Consider the following 21,540-nt stretch of genomic DNA (forward strand, 5'->3'; position numbering starts at 1 on the left):
AAATCGACTGGACAGAACCCAACAGCAACAAATAAAGATAGAGATGTTAAAATTCACTCCCTTTTTTTAAATCTCTGATTGTGTATTCCTATCTAATAAATAGCTAGACTGATTTTCTAAAATACAGCCCACATCAGGAATTTATTTTTAATCTTCATACTTTGAATAATTATTGATCAAATGTTAACAACTATTTTTTTTGAAATCACTGGTCAGTCTAAAGGGTTTCAAGCTGAAATAACAATATTCCTTAATTTTATCAGAACTGCTAACTAATTTTTAAAAAAAGTCTTGATATGGATCCAGTCTGGAGGGATTGAAGCCAAAATGAACATCCTGTGAACTCTGGGCGAACAGTTCATTTACATCTGGATGTTCTGATTGAATTTGAATAGTGTGTTCTTGTATCCCAAGTGAAAAGAGCTAAGTTCATGTCTATGCTGGTTTGTATCCAAACAAAAAAGAAAATAATTATTTTGGCACATAAATTTATTAAAATTACATACTTAGGTATTTTTATTTATAAGAAATAGTGATTTTGAAATCTTTTAAAAAAATATAGTAATAAAACTAAAACTATAAAATGATCTTTGTATTTTATTTGTGTGTTTTAAAACTATCCCCTCCAACATTTAATGGACACTGAGATACTCAACAGCTGCAATGCTAATCTCAAATCAATATTTTTATTTGCTCTTGCAAATAAATGGGATGATTTTTCATGCCAATAAATTCAAGCCACAGGTAAGTATTTTTATAACTTACAATTTCATGTTGTTCTTTACTTTGCCATGTATCACAACTGTGTTTTAGCATGTAAAACTTATAACACACATAGGATGGTAGAGTAGGCATCATTAAAAATGTTAAGCATTTTGCTTATAGTAACAAGTCTAATTAATTTTTTAAAAACTAAAATAGGAAATCAAGTTTCTTTTATGTAATGATTATGGTAATTCTATTTCTAAAGTTGAGAGTTGTACCATGGAAAAAGCAAAATAGAGAATTGAGCATTCATTCGTTTAATTATTTATCCCACCAATTGTTTTTAACATGTGCTAGTGCTGGAAATAAAGGTGGTAAACACAGAAAATACATTCCCTGTCTTCCAGGAGCAATTAGCATAGCTTCAGGGACAGATAGCAGCCAACTAATTGTGCAATTAATTGTGTGAGTAGAATTGCTGTAAGTGAAATTAGGCAGATGTACACAGTACTAAGGAACTTCCGTCTTCTCTGGGGAAATGACATTGCAACTTAGATCTGAAGGATGAGTAACAGTGAGATGATGGGAAGTGTTGTAGGCAGAAAGAAGACAGGGTGAGCAACAATCCAGAAATTAGAAGAGTCTTACAACAGGTCTGTGTGGACGGAATGCAGGGAGAGAAGGGAAGATGTCAGAGATGAAGTTTGTAAGGTAGGCAAGGACAGATCACACACATTCTATGTCTAGGGATTTCGGTGTTCATCTTAAAAGCAGTGCATTGGTAGTTATTGAAGAGTAACAAGCAGAGAGAGAGATAAGATTCTGTGTTAAAAAAAACACCCAGTTGACAACTTGGTAGAGAATGGATTGCACTGGTTAAAAGTAGATGAGGGTGACCACTTAAGAGACTATTTCTTTTTCTACACAGTAAAAAGGAATTAATTTGACTAGGAGTCTAGGTCTTCCTTGTTCACTGTCCAGCTTTCACATGCTTATGAGATGACTGAAAATACCATGGCTTGGATCAGGCGCACTTTAGTCCACAAAGTGACATCTTTGCTTTTCAACCCTTTAAAGAGGTCTTTTGCGGGAGATTTGCCCAATGGAATGCGTTGTTTGATTTTTTGACTGCTGTTTCCATGGGCATTGATTGTAGATCCAAGTAAAATAAAATCCTTGACAAATTCAATCTTTTCTCCGTTTATCATGATGTTGTTTATTGGTCCAGTTGTGAGGATTTTTGTTTCCTCTGTGTTGAGGTAAATCCATACTGTAAGTGCTTCAAGTCCTCTTCACTTTCAGCAAGTAAGGTTGTGTCATCTGGACAAGGCATAAGGAAGACTGAAGAAGAATTGACACCTTTGAATTATGGTGTTGGCAAAAAGTATTGAATATACCATGGACTGCCAGAAGAATGAACAAATCAGTCTTGGAAGAATACAGCCAGAATGCTCTTTAGAAGCAAGGATGTCAAGACTTCTTACATACTTTGCACATGTTATCAGGAGGGACCAATCCCTGGAGAAGGACATCATGCTTAGTAAAGTAGAGGGTCAGTGGAAAAGAGGAAGCCCCTCAACAAGATAGACTGACACAGTGGCTGCAACAATGGGCTCAAGCATAACAACGATTGTGAAGATGGCCCAGGACTGGGCAGTGTTTCATTCTGTTGTACGTAGGGTTGCTATGAGTCAGAATGACTCGACGGCACCTAACAATAACAACAGGGGTGGAAGGGATGGAAAATAAGATCCAATTTACTGATATCTGGAAAGTAGAATTAACAGGAGTTAAACGTTGATTAAACATGGAGGGGGGATCAAGGATATGGGGCAAAGAATGACATCCAGGTTTCTGGTTTAACAATAAGTGGATACTGGTGCCATTTGCTGAAGTGGGCAGCACAGGAAGAAGCTCACAATTTTCTTTTTCGAGTGGTGGGGGAGGGAGTGGAAACACAATCAAGAACTCAGTTTCTGGCATGTTGAGTTTGATGTACCTATGAGACATTCAAGTAAGCAATTTTATATGTTTGAAATCAAGAGGAGACATACATTTGAAAAAGGGTAAATGAAGCCATAAGAGTGAGTGAGATGGTCTAGGGCAGTGTTTCTCAGCAGAAGTTTTGCAGAATCCTAGGATCTGTGAGATGTCACTAGGGCTTCCATATGAAACAACAATTAAAACAATATTAAGCATCAGCTTTTGAACTTCACATGCTGCATGATGCTAGCACTCACAGTGAAGGAGTATGACTGAGCATTCCTGTCAGCAATTTTGTTAGAGGGCTTTCGACCCCATACTGCAGTGTGTAGTAGGATGGTGTTCATCTGAATGTACTTATTTCCAATTTTGCACAAGGAGATGGGGGAGAAGGCTAATAATGTCAACCTCTCCTCCCATATTATCTTCATCATCTCCTTTTATGCTCTGCCAACTGAGTTACAGAAGCAAATGTTTTTAGGTGACGTCAAGTCAATTGCCACTCATAACAACCCCATGTGACAGAGTAGAACCGCTACATACGGTTTTCTTGGGTGTAATCTTTATGGAAGCAGATCACCAGGTCTTTTCTTCATGGCAGGTCTTTCTCAAAGCTGCTCTATGGATTCAAACCACCAACCTTTCAGTTAGCAGTCTAGCACTTAACCATTGCGCCACCAGTGCTCCTTAAAGAAGCAGATAAGCTCTGTCCCTGTAACGAATATCAGATGGAAATTGTCATTCTAAAGAAAAACTTTCACACACCAAGACAAAGTTGCCCACCTGCTGCTTGCTGTCGTAGTGAATGCTGCAAAGTATGCATAAAGTAGATTAAAAATAAATAAATTGTGAAGTTTTGGTATTTCTTGAGATTTTTTCATTTACTTATCTATTATGACTTTCTGTTTCATATTTTCTTCGTGCTTGTGTTTTACAAACCTGCCTGGTGATCCAGTGTGGTGATTTCTGAAGACAAGATATAAAATGGAAAAGGAGCATTCTAGGCTGAGGCATACAGACAGTTCTGATACGGTTAATGACAAGGAATACCAATCTTCTGTGCCCAGGCAGCAAGGGACACAAAGGAATTCATCTTTACAATGAAAGTCCCTTATCAACAAGTTTTACATCCCAGTTGTCCTGTCATTGTGCATAATCTGTGGCAAACAACTACAAATGCAGCAATGTTGTTGTCGCTGTTAGGTGCCATTGAGTCAGTTCTGACTCATAGAGACCCTATGTACAACACAATGAAACACTGTCTGGTCTTGCGCCATCCTCACAGTCGTTGCTTCTTTGAGCCCATTGTTGCAGCCACTGTGTCACTCCATCTCCTTGAGGGTCTTCTTCTTTTTCATTACCAAGCAAGATGTCCTTCTCCAGGGACTGGTCCCTCTGGATAACATGTCCAAAATATGTGAGACGAAGTCTCGTCATCCTCACTTCCAAGGAGCACTCCGGCTGTATTTCTTCCAAGACAGATTTGTTCATTCTTCTGGCAGGCCGTAGTATGTTCAATATTCTTTGCCAACACCATAATCCAAAGGCATAAATTCTTCTTCTGTCTTCCTTATTCATTGTCCAGCTTTCACATGTGTGTAACTGTAGCAAAACTGAAAAGACACTTAACTACAAATCACAGCCATTTGACAAGTAAAGACACTGATTATATTTAGCACCTATTTGAATCTCAAAGCAAACAGGATAAAGGTTTGAATAAAAAGAAAAAGTCACATTCACTCAAAAAGACTCAGGAGGCAAGGTATTTAGCAGTTATTGGAAGAATGTATGGCCTAGAAAAGGAAAAGTTGCATAGTTGTTGAAAATCTAACAGCAGGTAAAATTATAGAAAATAAAACGCAGGCAAGATTCTATACAAGATACTGAAAAGATTTCACTCTCAACCATGTTAACAACTTGATGGCATGCCATGTGATGCTGAAGAGGTTTTGTGTAATAAACTGGAAAACAACAGCTCCTCTATCCAGTTTGATGAATAAACAAATTTCACTAATAAATGTCATGCTGTATTGTAGCATTCGTAAAATTTGTAAATGATAGTGAAATTCAAGAATTCTTTTTTTTTTTTTTTAACTGCACAGCAATGCCCCAAACAAGTAAAGGACAAGGTATATTTCATGCCTATCTTCATATCTGGGACAAAAGATCTATCTTGGAGAAGGTATACCAGCATCTGTGTTTATGGCGCCCCAAGAAAATTCACGCTGACATCACAAGACACTGTTATTTTTCCAGAGAGCTACTGGTGTCAGAGAGTCTTGAATACAAAATGAAAAAACTTCTGGAGGATGCTACGAAAATGATGACCTGTATTAAACAAAGACCAGTTCACTGCAGATTCTTTAAAACAGTATACAAATCTGGAATGGGAGCACATACACTTTCTTCTACACACAAACACAGTGGTGCAACAGAGAGGGATCTCAACAGGATGTATAAGCTGAAAGGGAAGTATACAAGCACTTTCAATAAATTAATAGGCCATGTACATTTTGATCAAGGACCTAATAGATGGACCCTGATCAAAAAGAGGAAAAATGTGCAACAGAATTTCAAATTCTTATAGAAACCAGACTTACTGAACCCTTTGAGACCTGGGGAACCCCTGAATCTAGTCCCCAGAGATAATCATAGAGCCTTGAACTGAGACTATCCCATGAAGGCATTTTTAAACTAAACAACAGTTTAGCTCAACTAGTAAAGAATGTTCGCCTTGAGCCGCACACTCTTTTAAAGAATTATCTAGACGACATAAAATCGACTACAATAATTCTAAACACAGAGGAGAAGTTTAGAGGACAGAGAGTCTAAGTTAAATGGTGGTGAAACCATATGGATGGAGATGAGATGGTGAGATGGTGACACAGTGAGAGGAGTGTGACCAGTGTCATTGAACTGTACATGTAGAAAATGTTGAATGGGTGCACGTTTTGTTATGTATGTTTTCACCAAAAATAAAATAAAGGAAATAGTAGGCCAGATGTTTCTGAGTACTTTGAAGATGAAGAATGGCTGCAGAAACTAGCCTACCTGGCAAACATTTTTTATCACATTAGCCAATTGAACAAGTGTTTGTAAGACCCAGGAAATTTTTTTTTTTTACCTCAAGTGACAAGATTCTTTGATTTAAAAGAAATAAAATCTTTATTAAAAACATGTTGCAAAGAGACAATTGTGCAATGTTTCAATGGCTGCTTGGGCTTGTGAGGGAGGGAGGAGATGAGCAAGTCTCAAGCCATTCTGAAAACCATCTCCAGAACTTCCAAACAACACTGAAGGGTATTTTCCCTTAGAATCTAATAGCATGACTGGATCTTTGATTCTTCAGCTCACTATGAGAACTTGACTTTGAGAGCAGAGGAAGAACTTTGTGAGTCGAAGTCTACTTGTACACTCAAGATAACGATTACTTCTCTGCCCCTAGATGAATTCTGAATTTCTGGCAAAGAAGAGTATCCTGACACTTATAAGGAAGCAATGAATATTTTGCTATGGTTTTCAACTTCTTTCATGTATGAACAAGTGTTTTATTATTTAACAAGTACAGAAATTATCTAATTACAGTTGAAAATGAAATATATGTATGCTTATTTCATATTTCACCCAGAACTGAGTATTTTTACAACAAAAGACAAAACGAAAAAAGTGTGGGTTTCACATTAAATAGGTAAGTTTCGTTCTTTCATTTTTGGTTCAAATAATACTTTTATTTATAAAGAAAACAAACAAGTTGTCACTGAGTCAACTCCAACCCTTGGCAACTCCATGTATGTCAGAGTGGAACTGCATTCTACAGGGCTTTCAATGGCTGTGATCTTTCAGAAGTAGATTGCCAATCCTTTCTTCCTAGGTGCCTCTGAGTGGTTTCAAACTGCCAACCGTTCAGTTAGCAGCCAAGTATTTAACCATTTGCACCACCCAGAGACTCCTTTATTTTTATCTGTATATAAACCTATAAAAGAGATCAAGCAATCAACATGTTTGCATAATAATTCTGTAACTGCTAGGCCTATATTTGAGCCTAATCATGTCAATGAGTAAAAAAATTTTGTCCAAGTTCTCATAAAAGTCTTAAGCTATATTTTTATGTAATTGCCTTAGCTTATGATTTTAGTAGGTTTACTATTCAGCATTGACAATAAATCTTTGTGTTGTAAATAACATTGACAAAAATCAGTTTGCAAACTTCACTTAAATTTGTCAAGTATACCTTTAAAAATCAAATTCCATTTTGGCTTAATGTGGTTATTTAACATAAATGTATTATGTTTTGCCTTATGATTTTTAAAATTTTTAAAAATAAAATGAATAAATTAATTTTAAAAAGGTAGGCTAACTTACTTACACTTTGTTTTCTAGAAAGTTTAGCTAAAATTTTTTTTAGTTTTAAATAGGAAAAAAACACTCAAGCCATATACCATATGCAATATACCACACCTCATTATCATCTTGCATAGTAGAAAATTGTGAAAAGACTTTTACGTCTACTTGGATGAGGTTAAAAGAAAAAAGTAGGAAATTAAAAAAAAGGAAAAACTAATGTTGACTTACATTAGAGCTGATATCCTCAGTGAGGAAGGCAACCGCACAAACAAGTAAGCTAACAATAAGTTGGCCAAAATAAACAGATCCACAGAAAACATCATTCTCTCCTCAAAAGAGCATTAATATTATTATTGGTTATTATTATTATTCTATATATAACTTACTTATCATGCAAACATACCAGGAGCTTTAGAAATAGTCATTTTTATGCAGCGATTCCCTAAGATCTGAAAACTATTAAGGAAGGTCTAGGGAGAACGAAAAAGGGACTAGGATGGAAACCTGAAGAAATCCAATGTTTACAGGTCAGATGGAATAAGACTGGCTGGCGATGGAGAACGAGAAGGAGCAACTGGAAAGTTGCAGAAACTCCAAGAGGATCTAGCAGCATGGAAACCAAGACAGTAGCAGTTTCGGTTGGAATGGAATAATCAGCTTTGTTGTGCTTTGATAAGAGGTCAAGTAGTATAAAATCTTAATAACGTGTGTCAGCCTTAGTGTCAGGGAGATGACTGATGACTTGGGTTAGCCCTTTAAAAAAACAAAGCCACTGCCATCGGTTCCAACTCATAGCAGCCCTATAGGACTGAGTAGAACTGCCCCATAGGATTTCCAAGGAGCAGCTGGTGGATTCCAACTGCTGACCTTTTGGTTAGCAGCCAAACTGCTTAACTGCTCTACCACAAGGACTCCCCCTTTAAAGGAAGGTTAATTACTAAGTGTGAACTAAGGAAATGGAGCCATTGAGTAAAGACGACTATCTTCTTTCCGTGCTATTTCCTGTGCGTAGATAAAAGAGAAAGTTAGGGGGATCAGTAAAGGGGAAAACAAGATGAAGAAACTTCTTTAAGTGAAGGAGCTGGTGCATGTTTAAATATCGATGGGAAGGATCCAGCAAAGAGAAAGAAGATGAAGATAGAAACGGGAAAGGGAATAATGAATAGAGAAGTAAGAAAGGGATGGGATCCCAAGCATAGGTGGAGGGATTGGCCCCAAGGCAAGGGGGTTACCTCCTCTATTGTAATGGAAGAAGGAGGAAATGATAGTCACAGAGGCAGGTAGGCTTGTAAGGGTGAAGAAGCACTGAGTACTGCCTGACTGGAACCCGTTTTTTCAATGTATAATTCTGTGCTCTCTCTACAATGTCTCAAGTGTAAATTAAAACAAAACTTTCAGGTTTAAAATAACAGCATTTTACAATATCCATATCCCTCTCCTTGCTTGTCCTCCTTACATCCTCCCACCTACCCCACTTCACCACTCGCCTTGCCCCTCAGGGGAGCAAGTACAAGGAGCTCTTCCAAGGTTGTTAAGTAGTGTCGATAATTCAAAGCCCTTGTGGACTTCTGGAGTGGTGAAAATTGCCACGAATCGTAACCACAGTCAGGGTTTGATTAAGAATAGAACCCATATACCACTGCTCTTATTGTTGTTGTTGTTGGGTGCCATCAAGTCGATTTCCACTCCCAGTGACCCCATGTGACATAGTAGAAATTCCCCATAGGATCTCCTAAACTGTAATCTTTACAGAAGCAGATTGCCAGGGTGGGTTCAAACAGCCAACATATCGGTTAGCAGTCTACTGATTAACCATTGCTACAGCAGGACTCCTTGCCACTGCTCTTTTCAGACATCAAATCAAAAAAAGCAACAAAAAAAACATTTCCTGAATTCAAGCACAAAAATGCCCCCCGCCCCCCCCGGCCCCTCGTCTGGTACCCTTCCATTGCTCTGCATCATGTCAGGGTACATTGTGAATGCTTTGCGATTTAGGAGATTTCTGTTAAGAGAGATTATTTGTGATTTTGAAAGAGGTAAGATAGAGATACGGGAAGTTAAAGATGAATTGCTTCTTTCAAGCAGGAACAAAAACTGGGCTACTGTTTAATTTTGATGCTAAATTAGTTTTAACAATCACAGTGAAGTGGACAAATAATTCTCTATGCTACAGCATAGGGATTAAGAAATCATTTATTATTCTGAGATGCTTAATAAAACACCCAAAACCATTGCTATTGAGTCAATTCCAACTCCTAGCGACCCTATAGGGTAGAGGAGAACTGCCCCATAGAGTTTCCAAGGAGCAGCCAGTGGATTCAAACTGCTGCACTTTTGGTTAGCAGCCACGGTCTTAACCACTGAGCCACTAGGGCTCCAGATGCTTAATACAGAAAACAAGTTCCTCTAAATAGACTGTGTATCAAGGAAATAGCTTCATTATATAGAAATTTTTTGATCTATAGAATTTTAGATTTCCATGGTCACAAAAATTCTAATTCAGTGTAAATAAAACATTTAAAAGCATTCATTTGTTTATACATCTTATACTAGATTGAAAGCCCTTTAAAAGGGAATTTATTTTTGAATAGGTTGAACCATGTGAAATTTTTGACTTTTCAGGCTAAGAAGTGTGGAATACAGACAGTTGCATAAGTTTACAACCAATATCACAAACCCTTAGCACAGGATGTGATGCCAGGTCCCTGAGTGGTGCAAATGGCTAGCACTCAGCTACTAAGGAAAGGCTGGCAGTTTGAATCCACCCAGTGGTGCCTCAGAAGAAAGGTCTGGCAAGCTACTTCCATAAGATTACAGCCATTAAAAACCATATGGAGTGCAGTTCTACTCTGACACACAGGGGGTCGCCATGAGTCAGAATTGACTCCATGGCAATGGGTTTTTGGGTTTAGCACACGGTAAGTACTTTATAAATTCTGAACCAAATAGATGAGGCTGACAATTTAGGCAAGTATTCTACTCTGTTTGGGAAATGCACGACAGAAAAAGACACTGACAGCAAGCCAACAGTGCACAACCAACCTGTGTACACACCCACAGCATACACAACAGAAGAGTGTATCACTGAAATATAACTACCATGCAAGCACAAAAACTTACGATGATCGAATGGGTTCTTAACAGTCCCTGATAACCTCAAGCAAAGATCAGCTGAAGACAGTCCACAAGAATCACATGGCTGGCAATCTAGAAATGCCAGCATCGTAGAAGTCAATGGAACATTAGCCAAAGGGGGAGAAATCCACACTTAAGCATTTGCCTTCAATTACTGTACTGAAAGTAACTTTGTTTTTCCTGATTTCATTTTCAAATAGAAGGAAAATAGGCCACCAGAAAAAGTCCATGAATCCTAAAATAAAGAAAGTTTGACTTTCTTCAAGGGAATGTTGAATTTAAATTTGAGTAATATTATATACCTTGTGGAATTTTTTTAAGGCAGACATGCTTAACAGGAGTTGTAATTTTCAAGCAATCTTGGAATTTAGACTTTAGGACTAGGTCCCAACGCTTAACTGCAGAGTACTGCCCTCTCCCTGCTACACACACACACACACAGACACACACACGCACACACACACAGCTCACTCACTCGCCATCACATCACCTTATTTTATGTTCTTTATAATACTTATCACTATTTAAAATAAATGCTGTTGAATGAATGGATGGATTTATTCATTTGACAAGTATTTACTGAGCTGCTATCACATAAAAGGAGTCCCTGGGCGGCACAAACATTTAAGCACTTGACAGCTAACCAAAAGGTTGGAGATTCAAGCCCACCTAGAGGCACCTCAGAAGAAAGGCCTGGCACTCTGCTTGTGAACAATCAGCCATTGAAACCCTATTGAGCACAGTTCTACTCTGATACACATGGGGTCACCATGAGTCAGAGTTGACTCAACTGCAACTGGTTTGGTTTTTTGGTTTATCACATAAAAATTCTTGATTATTTTTGTTTCTCTACAGAAAATCTGCTTGTCCTCTTGATCCCACCGTTAAAAATATAAATTTCCTCATGTGATAAAACCTAACTATACCAGACATGGAAACCCTGGTGGCATAGTGGTTAAGAGCTACGCCTGCTAAACAAAAGATCGGCAGTTCAAATCCACCAGGTGCTCCTTGGAAACCATATGGGGCAGTTCTACTCTGTCCTATAGGGTCACTATGAGTCAGAATCGGTTCCACAGCAACGGGCTTGGTTTTGGTTTTTATACCAGTCATGTATGTTGACAAAAAAAACAACCAAACCCGTTGCCCTGGAGTCAATTCCGACTCATAGCAACCCTATAAGAGAGTAGAACTGCCCCATAGAGTTTCCAAGGAGGGCTGGTGGATTCAAACTACTGACTTTTTGGTTAGCAGCCGAGCTCCAACCAATTTTAACAGAAATATTTAAAAGTCATGTGTGCCTACTTTTGCAAGAAATTCATAATAAACACAGGCACTGTGCTGAGATGTCTTGGTAACTCCTCTAGCTGGCCACTGTTGAATCTGTGCAGCGGTAAAATATTCCGGGAACTTTGCTAAACACTGAACGTTCCGCACCTCATTTAATCCTCCCAACAGTCCTTTGTGGTAGCCTATTATTTACCCCATTTAACAGATGAGGAAATGAAAGCTCAGAAAGATGAAGTAACTTTCCCAAGGTGATCTGACTAGGAGGTAGTAGAACTGTGGTTCATATCCATGCTACATCCAAATCTCTTGCTTTTAATCTCTCTATATACGGCCTCCCGGTTGGGAACAAAAACTCCTTCCTGTTTCAAAAACTTAATGGTTTTGAAGAGGCTGCTAGCACCAGAAGTGGCAGGCAGTCTCAGGGAGGTTACAGAAGTCATGGTCCTCTTTCCTTGCTCTATAAGACATATAATTTAAATAATTAAAAAAATTTTTTTTTTCCCCAGAAACTCACGTTACTTGTTGAATGTAGAGTTTTACACCATGTTGAAGGAGTCCCTGGGTGGTGCAAATGGTTAATGTGCTCAACTGCTAACTGAAAGGTTGTGGGTTCAAGTCCACCTGGAGGCCTCAGAAGTAATGCCTGGCAGTTGACTCGACACCAGCTATTTTATACTTAATACCATGTTTAAAAACCTCAAAACTATACCCAAGTTCCTTGACCCCATTCACAAGTCATTCTCTCGGACTCATAGCTGTGACCTATGACAATTCCTTTTAACTGGAATTACTGCATCCTTCTCTCCATCAAAAACATATCTTTATACTTTTTCTCCTCGAGACTCCCTCAATGAAGTGTTTCCTGAATGGCCTTAGTTGACCCCAGGACAAAAAAAAAATGTTTGCTTATCACTACTGAGAGCGCTGCCATGGTCTCCCCACTGCTAAGGGTGGTGGGCCTTTGTTTCTCTCCCCTGAATGGATCAGTATTTGTGTGTCTACCTTATTAAACTTGTTGTTATTGTGTGCCATCAAGTTGATTCTGATTCACAGTTACCCTGTAGGACTGAGTAGAACTTCCCCCATAGGATTTCCTAGGCTGTAAATCTTTACGGGAGCAGATTGCCAGGTCTTTTCTCCCGAGGAGCCACTGGTGGGTTCGAATCTCCGACCTTACAGTTAGCAGCTGAGCATTTAACCATTGTGCCACTAGGGCTCCTTATCCTTATTAAACTGGAGCCCCTGAAAGTAGAAGTTCTGTAGCAAGCATGTACCCAGTAGTTATTGAGTCCAGACTGAAATTCAACAAGTGATTGTATCATTCTGCTGAACAGCAAAACTCTGTTCAAGGTCACCAAATCCCTTCCCTCTTTGGGTGTTTGCTTTTACTGGCTGCCTCAGTCCTGTGCCACCTCCAAAACCAGGAAGCACATGGTGTTTCCTGTCCCTCCTGCTACCTTGCAGGAAATGCTTGGCTTTTGGGTAATCAGGAATGAACATCGGCTGGAAGTGCTACCAGAGGAGACAGAGGAGGAGCTGTTGCTGAATCCAGACAGTGGAATGGCTTTTGCCAGCCCAGGTGTCTGACTTTCTAATGTCCCCTTGCTATTCCTCCACTAAGTCATGTCTACACATAAATAGTGATCTTGTACACAACCAAAAATTTACTAGTCCAATTTAGATGTGAAATCTAAATATTAAGTGATATTAAATATTTTCACTAAATATATTCCTTTCTTCTTAAAATTTTTCAACTCTAAATCATTACTGCCCACCTAACAGAATAAAATAGTCATTTTATAACTATCAAACAGTAAGAACATTTCAATTTTTCAATTAGAAAAGACCATAAAATTACAACCGACTTTAATTCTATATTCTCCAATAGAAAGAAACTGTTCACAGAAAGAAAAAAAGATGAATTTGGAGTCAGAGAGGAAAGAAAAAGATAAAATAGCTAATATTTAATGCATGTTTATTATTGTGCTAGTTCAGATCCTCTGAGAAACAGACACCAGATAGGATTAGATATTAAAGAAATGTAGTGAAGGAAACCCTCAGCCAGATCTGACACTAATACATGAATTTTTGTTATTTTAGTTTCAAAACTAGCATTAGCACTCAGTCATAGGATGGAAGCAGCTTTGAGTGCCTGGGACCTTAAAGGTCATCAAGTCCAGCTTCCCACACAAAGAAGGTCATTCAACTTTTCCCTGAACTTACCCTTTTGAAAGAAATTCCTTCATCACAGAGCAATCATTTATTACAAGAAAACTTTGATCATTAGAAAATTGTTGTTTTATGTATTTTTTATGTAGCCAAAGCCTGTCTTCCCATAACTTTCCCCACCATTGGTAGGTGCCGGCAAGTCAGCTCCAACTCATAGCTACCCCAGGTATAAAAGAATAAAACATTGCCTAGTCCTGCGCCATCCTCACAATAGTAGGTATATTCGAGCCCATTGTTGCAGCCACTGTGTCAATCCATCTTGTTGAAGGTCTTCCTCTTTTTAGCTAATCCTCGGCCTTACCAAGCCTGGTGTCCTTCTCCAGGGATTGGTCCCTCCTAATAACATGTCCAAGTACAGCCATCCTCACTTCTAAGGAGCATTCTGACTGTACTTCCTCCCAGAAAGATTTGTTCCTTCTTCCGGCAGTCCATGGTATATTCAATATTCTTTGCCAACACCATAATTCAAAGGTATCAATTCTTCTTCAGTCTTCCTTTTTTACTGTCCAGCTCTCACATGCATATGAGGCAATTAAGAATACTATGGTTTGGGTCAAGCACACCTTAGTTATCAAAGTGACATCACTTTCTTCCTCTCAGAGCTATATAATCCCTCTTACAGAAAAGATATTGGAAGAAAATGATTGGAAGTCTCCTACTTCTCTCCTATTTCTTCTGTGATATTGTTCCCAGAACCATAATTGCCTCAGTTAACCTCCTCCAGATGTGCTATTGTTATATCAATGTCCTTCATAATATATGCAGCCAGAGCTTGATTTGTCCAGCCATAAGAAGTGACTCGTGCTGAACGCAGTGGGATGATCTAGTCTGTATTTCTCTTAAAGAAGCCTGGAAGTGCATTACATTTTTGGCATCATATGTCACAACATTGTTTCATATTGAATTTGTACTTAATGAAAACCTCTAAGCCATAGACACAAAATTAGAGCCAGAATAAACCTTGAAGATGATCTTATTCCAACACCCTCATTTCCTGGATAAGGAAATTAAGATTCAAAAAGATTTTTGCCAAAAGCCACACAGTTAACTTGTGGCTGGGTCAGGATTAAATCTAAAAATTTCTAATGTAATGCTTGTTTTTTAAATTCTATTTTCATGTCAATACTATTGATCTAGTTCTTCCCCATCTTCACTTTCCCAAGATTTCTTAAGATAAGTACAAAATTTTCCACTTATTTCATATGTGATCTTTATGACTTTGTGAATCTCCAGTTATTGGGGCCTTCTTTAAGATGAAGTGAAGAAAATTAGAGAGTGGGCTAGTGAAATAGCCTGAATCATTGGATTAAAATGGTTTTCTGGTTCCAAATAATGTTCAGCCCTACTTACATCGTGTGGATAGCCCCTCGATAGATGTTTCTGCATGGGGCAGTTTTTTTTTTTTTTGCCTTGCCTAATTTCTTGATCTGGTAGCAAAACCTCTGGATCTATAGGATAACACTCCTCACCTACTTCTTAAACATCTTTATCTCCATCCAGGGCAAGTGTGCTACTCTAAAAAAATACCTTACTTCTATTTATTTCTGAGTCCTTAAATATTAGCCTCACCTACCTACTCCTCCTGGAGCAGTGGCGGTTCAGCGGTAGCATTCTCGTCTCCCATGTGGGAGACCTGGGTTCAATTCCTGGCCAATGCACCTGAAGCCCAACTGCATCCATCTGTCCGTGGAGGCTTGTGTGTTGCTATGATGCTGAAAGGTCTCAGTGGAGCTTCCAGACTAAAGCAGACTAGGAAAAAAGGTCTAGTGATCTACTTCCAAAAATCAGCCAGTGAAAACCCTATGGATCACAAAGATCTGATCTATAATCAACCGGGCAGCGCTTTGTTCCCTTTTGCATGGCGTCACCATGAGTCCAGAGCCAACTTGACGGCAGCTAACAATATCCACTCCTTCATTCCGTTGGGATCTCAGCCCATTTTCTGAGCAAGTAGCCTATCTTAATAATGAGGCCCTGCCATTTTACACACTCACTTTACCCCCTCTAAGGGGCTAAGCCTCAAACCCCCCCCCATTAGGATCTCAGATTTTTATACTATCAATTCATCTCCACCTGTTAGCGTCTGTCTACATTTGCTCAATAATTTATAGAGTAACTACTATTTGTAAAGCATACCATAAGTGTCACCTTATCCTCCACCCACTGTTGTCGAGTTGATTCTGACTCATAGTGACCCTACAGGACAGGGCTTCCAAGGCTGTAATATTTACTGGGAGCCCTGGTGGCATAGTGATTAAGGACTACGGCTGCTAACCAAAAGGTGAGCAGTTTGAATCCACGAGCAGCTCCTTGGAAACCCTAGGGGGCAATTCTACTCTGTCGTATAGGATCACTATGAGTCAGAATCGACTTGACAGCAGTGGGTTTGGTTTGGTTTTTTTTTTTCAATCTTTACAGAAGCAGATGCCACATCTTTCTCCAGCAGAGCAGCTGGTGGGTTCAAACCACCGACCTTTCTGTTCGCGGCCAAGCACTTTAACCACTGCACTACCAGGGTGCCTTGTCATCTTATCCAGTAAGTACTTCATTTTGGATATTCCAAACTATTATTAAAGCCTATCAATTTCTTCCAATTAATATAAAAGTGTACATTAAATCAAAGAAAATCAATGTTCTGAAGACAAATACTGCATGTATATATATATCTTAAATGTGTAAATTATAAGTCTTCTGTATTTAAATGGAAAGCATTGATGTGCCAAGTATTTAATAGTACTTTTCTTTGTTCTAAGGTACTCTCTGGAGCCACACTATAACATGGCCTACAGATTCCATGGGAGTCCCCAGGTGGTGCAAACAGTTAGCTTGGCTGCTAACTAACAGGTTGGAGGTTCCAGTCCACCCAGAGGTGCCTCAGAAGAAAGTCCTGGCAATCTACATCTGAAAAATTAGCAATTGTAAACCCTATAGAACACAGTTCTACTCTGACACACATGGGGTCACCATGAGTCAGAATCGACTCAACAGCAACTTTTTTTACTGGTTTTATCAAGAGGATTAAGTAAGTTACTACACATGAAAAAAAAATTATATAAACCATGGTAAGTATTATAAGTGTTACCTATTATTATCATTGAATCTCAACTTCTAATCAGTAAAAACGGTAATATAAATATGTTCCATTGTGTTTAAACTCCACACCATGTGAATCCTGAATAATGTACTAATACACTGTCTATATGTCTTTGTTTATAATTCCTTGATCTGTATGACCCCAGCTCATACTCATTTGTGACAAACCGAAGGATTTTGTCCTGATGATGGAATTCTGCCATCAGGCCAGTTAAGGCGTGAAATTATTGAGACTTCTGTTCCATGATCACAATGTTTATTATTGTCTATAAACATGTAGGCATGTAAGCGTCTCTTCTTTCAGGGATCAAGCCTTCAACTTCACTGCTAAGTGCAGAACTGAGGCAATCATACTGATTTGGCAGATTAGTGAAGGGTGAAAGAGAGAGGTGAGAACATGGCTTGAATTAGCCTATTAATTGTTTCAATACTTACCCTCACTTGAGCATGGAGGCCTTTCTGGACAGGCTTAAACAAACATTCACATACTCCTAACAGCAATTAAGAGGAAAAGTTTTAAACATGTTGGATTAAACCAAAAATCTAAAAGCAACAAACAACAAATCCCATCCAATATCTGGAATCTACAAGTATTATTTCAGGACCCCAGATAATATATAAATGTAAAGCAGAGTACTCACAAGAACCGTAATAGAAAAGAAACAGCTGGTTAGCAGCTGCACAGTACTACCATAGGCTAGTTTTCAAGAAAATGAAAAACAATGCATTCGATTAGGACCTATAAGCTAACCCTTCTATCTCTGGTAACTTCATGGCTAAACAATAAGGTTCTCCCGTGTTTTATTCTCTTCACATTTGAGCCTAATCCTGCAGCTTTAGATTAAAAGCAAAGACGTGAATTTCAGTCATTTTATCTGCTTTCTAAATCCAAATTCAAAACTCATATTTATTCAAAGTAAATATGTGCAGCATATCATAAAAGAGAATGCTTTGTTCAAGGACACCCAAAGAAAGCATGTTAATTATAACTTGTATTTACATAGCACCTAAATTTGGGAGAGTTCAAAGCAAATGCACGTGTGGAAAAAGTCAAAACCACTAGCAGAACAGGAAAGCTGTGGAGCTTCTTTTCCATTCCAAGTCATCCATATAAGGTGGAGTTTCCTTTTATGTTTAAGTTTAGACATCATCAGAAAAGTCAAACCACAAGAGAATGATTAAAGTTGTGCTAAAATGTGGTTGGTGTTTGTCTTCTGTTCCCAGCAGAACCCTTTGGTGGAAAGTCTCAATCATCTTCTCTGAGAAATTTTTTTTATTATGTTACATCATTAAGCACCCTTGATAAAACCTCAACTGGATACCTGAATAGCAAAATAAATCATTAACATAAAAGGCTGATAATGATAATTCTTTAAATCCTAAATCTGCGAAAAAGAATAATGAGTTAGAACGCATTCTTGTGTCTTTCTGATAGTAAAGGACAGCAATTATTTAAAAGCATGAACATATTTATAAATATTGATTGATCACCTATTTTGCTAGGCATTGTTAGGCACTTTGAGGAATACCAAGTAAATTTTCAAACTGAAGAAACTTAAAATATAGAAGAGGGATATGGTTTGTACAACCAGAACACAAGGTTATAGTACTATGTGTGTTTATTAACAAAAAAAAAAAGAAAGAATTCTGGTTCTGTGGTCAGAGAAGTCAGTTATATCCACGAGAAGCCCTGGTGGTACAGTGGTTAAAGGACTCAGCTGCTAACCAAAAGGTTGGCAGTTAGAACCCACGAGCCACTCTGAGGGAGAAAGATGTGACAGTCGGCTTCCATAAAGATTTACAGCCTTAGAAACCCTATGGGTTCACAAAAAGTTGGAATTGACTCAGCAGCAGTGGATTTGGTTTCATTTATGGCCAATAACAAAGGGTAGTGATTATTTAACAAACAGAGACGGGGAAGAGATTTAGAAAAAACCTTTCTAGGAGGGTAGAATAACAATAAAATGAGACAATCAAGTAGGAAAAGTGGGATATGTAAAAAGAACAGTGAGTGACCCAGTATAGCCAAAGAATGCATTATGGGTAGAAAAATGATGACAGGGAGTATAGTATTGGGGTTAAAACTGAGGGTGTGATCCAAACTCTACCACATAATAACCTTTGCCCTTGAGTAAATTATATAAGCTCTTTAACTCTCAGTTTCCTCTCGAGTAAAATAGAGTCATTAATAGTACATATCTCCTATGAGTCAATGGTACCTATCTCTGACATTCAGTGAAATCATGCCTGTGATGCTCTCAAAGGCAGAAAATATGTTATCTTTGTATCTCCAGGAGCAAATACAGTGCTTCCTTCACAGTAAGCACTTAATAAACGTTAGCTTCATGATTATTATTAATTTTTATGTAGGAAAAGGAAGATAGTAGGTCCAGATCACCAAGGCCTTGAACTATCAGATAAAGGGGCTGGGATCATATATAGTGATAAATGGGGAGAAACTGGAAGGTTTTGCGATTAGCACTCTGCTTAAGTAAAGTTAATCTAGAAAATAAATTGAAAGGAGACAAGAATTAGAACTACCATTGAGGAAGCTTAAGAGGATCTATACTGGTGGCTCTGAGCATGGAAAAGGAGAAAGATATAGGAGAGAGCTTGGAGGATTTTTAGGAATAGACCATAAAAAAGGCATAGAATAGCTATTATCCTAATTGTCATAAAAATAAACAAAAGGAACTGGACTGAAATCAAGAATGAAGGAGGCAGGGCCAAGATGGCGGAGTAGTCAGACACTTCTGGTGGACCCTCTTACAACAAGGAGCCAAAGAAACAAGTGAATCAATTATATATGACAATCTAGGAGCCCTGAACATCTAAGGCAAATCTGAGGAGCTGGACTGAGCGTCAGGGGGAGGGAGAGATGGTTTGGAAGCAGCAAGGAGTTGCCAGACCTGAGCCAGCGAGAGCCTGAGCCCTTCAGGCCTGAGCAGCTCGTGGGTGAGCAGTGAGGCAGGCAAGCAGCGGTGCTTGGAAGGTGCGTTTTCCGCACCAGGAGAGACCCAGCACCAGAGAGTCTACTCGGCCACCAGGAACCACTGAGAAGCAGCCCTGGATCAGCGAAAGATAATTACTTGAGTACGGCCTACTGTGCGGACCAAAAACAACGCCCTTAGGGAAAAACCTCTCTCCCATTTACCTCCCTGCTCTCTGCTCTGCACTGGGTCCTGGACCGGCTTCAGCAACTGTCGAGTCCCCTGGGACGGAAGTAGGATCCATCACATTCCCTGAGCTATTCTCCTGGGCTTGGAGAGTGAACAAATTAACAAAGAGGGGAAAAAATGAACTGCTGGCTCCCCTAAGCCAGGAACCCAGGGAAGGCACAGTTCCTTTGCCTGGGCACAGGCATAAGGGATCCACAGACTTTGAGTGCCTTTCCTCCTGCAGAGACATCTGTGGGCCCATTTCAACAGCATAGGCCCTCACTACTGCAGTACAACAGGGTATATAACTGAAATTTAAATTCAACTGTTTCAGCTGTGAAGTGGCAGGTTTGTGACATTTGACTCTGCTCTGCCCATTAAGCAGGGTCTTCACCTACCCACATCAGCGGCCTGAGGACTGGTGGCTCCACCCACGCCACCTAGCCACCTGTGATGGGGCCCAAGAATAAAAGGTGCCTCCCAGTCCTTACAGCCAACAGCATTGGGTGCTCATTGTCCAGTTGCAAAACCCACCCACCTACGCTCTCTAGGGAACAGGGACATGCCTTCCTCCTGGACACTTAGGGGTGGCTGTCAGCCCCCTGCCTTGCTCAAAGTGTGTCCCCCTGATGCAGCCAGATGCCTGTGCCTACAACAATCACCCACGCCTGTCTAGGACTGTAGGTGAGAGCCTACACCACACACTTGGTGGCTATCTACCTGGGCACCTGAGCTGAATCCATACAGGAGGAGTGGGGGTACTCCTGAGCTCACATACCTACTAACAGATCTAACCACCTGGTGACACGACATTAGAGCTTCAAAGGTGCCAATAATCAAACTAGCTCATATAAGCAGCCTATTTGGGCATATCAAAACAAACAAGAAGCTAGGACACAGTATACAAACATAAAATAAATAAATATAATAAATTATTGATGGCTCGGAGACAACAATCAATAGCAAAACACACAGAGGCAGACCATGATGGCTTTGGCAAGCTCTCAAAATAAAGAATCTAGAAATTTTCCAGGGGAGGAAAATTTCTTGGAATTACCGGAGGCAGGATACAAAAGATTAATACAGAACTCTTCAAGAAATTAGGAAGGAAATTAAGCAAAATGCAGAACACGCACTACAGGAAATTAAAAAGATTAGAGAAGAGCGTACTGACAAATTTAACAGGATGCAAGAATCCATAGAGAGACAACAATCAGAAATCCAGAAGATTAACAATAAAATGTTAGAATTAAACAACTCAATAGAAAGTCATAGGAGCAGAATTGAGGCAATGGAACTCAGAATTAGTGAGACTGAAGATAAAGCACTTGAAACCAACTTATTTGAGGAAAAATCAGATAAAACGATTAAAAAAATGAAGAAAGCCTAAGAATTATGTGGGACTATATCAAGAGGAATAACTTACAAGTGATTGGAGTACAAGAACAGAGGAGGATAACAGAAAATATAGAGAGAATTGTTGAAGATTTGTTGGCAGAAAACTTCGCTGATATTGTGAAAGATGACAAGATATATATACAAGATGTCCATTGAACCCCACATAAGGTAGATCCCAAAAGAAAGTCACCAAGACATATTATAA

This window comes from Trichechus manatus, unplaced genomic scaffold (genome assembly GCF_000243295.1).
Source record: "Trichechus manatus latirostris isolate Lorelei unplaced genomic scaffold, TriManLat1.0 scaffold00002, whole genome shotgun sequence".
Taxonomy (NCBI): domain Eukaryota; kingdom Metazoa; phylum Chordata; class Mammalia; order Sirenia; family Trichechidae; genus Trichechus; species Trichechus manatus.